Source organism: Geospiza fortis, unplaced genomic scaffold (assembly GCF_000277835.1).
Source record: "Geospiza fortis unplaced genomic scaffold, GeoFor_1.0 scaffold2550, whole genome shotgun sequence".
Classification (NCBI taxonomy): Eukaryota; Metazoa; Chordata; class Aves; order Passeriformes; family Thraupidae; genus Geospiza; species Geospiza fortis.
In genome coordinates, this window is record NW_005055116.1 from 11,464 (window position 1) to 12,480 (window position 1,017).

Here is a 1,017-nt window from a genome sequence, read left to right on the forward strand (position 1 = left end):
AGGCAAAGGAAGATGAGGAAGAGGAGGAGGAAGGGGCAGAGCAGGGTGAGGAAGAAGAGGATGAGGAGGCTGAGGAAGAGGAGGCTGAGGACGGGGCAGAGGAGGAAGAAGAGGCAGACGATGAGGAAGATGAGGGGGAGGCAGAGAAGGGTGAGGAAGAGGAGGATGAAGATGAGGAAGATAAGAGGCAGATGAGGCAGAGGAGGCTGAGGAAGAGGCAGAGAAGGACGAGGAAGGCCCGGAGGAGACAGAGCAGGGTGAGGAGGAGGAGGAGGCCGAGGAAGGCCCGGAGGAGGAAGAGCAGGAGTCAGAGGAGGATGAGGAAGAGGAGGCAGAGCGAGGTGAGGAGGAGGAAGAGCAGGGTGAGGAAGAGGAGGAAGGGGCAGAGGAAGAGGAAGAAGAGGCAGAGCAGGGTGAGGATGAGGAAGATGAGGAGGAAGAGGCAGAGGCAGCCCAGGAAGAGGAGGAAGATGAGCAGACGGAGGAAGCAGAGGCTGAGGAAGGCACAGAGGAGGAAGAGCAGGAGCGGGAGGAAGATGAGGAGGAAGATGAGCAAGGGGAGGCAGAGAACGAGGAAGACGAGGGGGAGGAAGGCTCCCGGCCGCACCGCCCGCCCCGCCGCCAGCAGGAGGAAGAGGAAGACGAGCAGGAGGAGGAGGAGGAGGAGGAGGAGGAAGAAAGAAAAAGGATCAGCCTCCACCCTAAAACCTCCATCTTGCTTTATATATATTACTATATTCTAAAACCTTAAACTCCAAGTTTTCCACCCTGTGATATTACACCCTTCTATTCAAACTCCACACCCGTAATCCCAGTTCTGTCGTTCCAGTTTGGAAGCCTTCTCCACAGCCTCAGGTCAAATGCAGTATTCTCTTGGGGGTCAGTGTCTGTCAGCTCAGAAAGTCTGAAATTCTCAGCAGCCAGGGTTCCAAGAGGTAACAATGTTCTCCTGTGTTCCAGTAGGTTCCATCAGGCCCGGCTCTGTCACCATGGACACCTGGTTCCATGAGGTTCCAT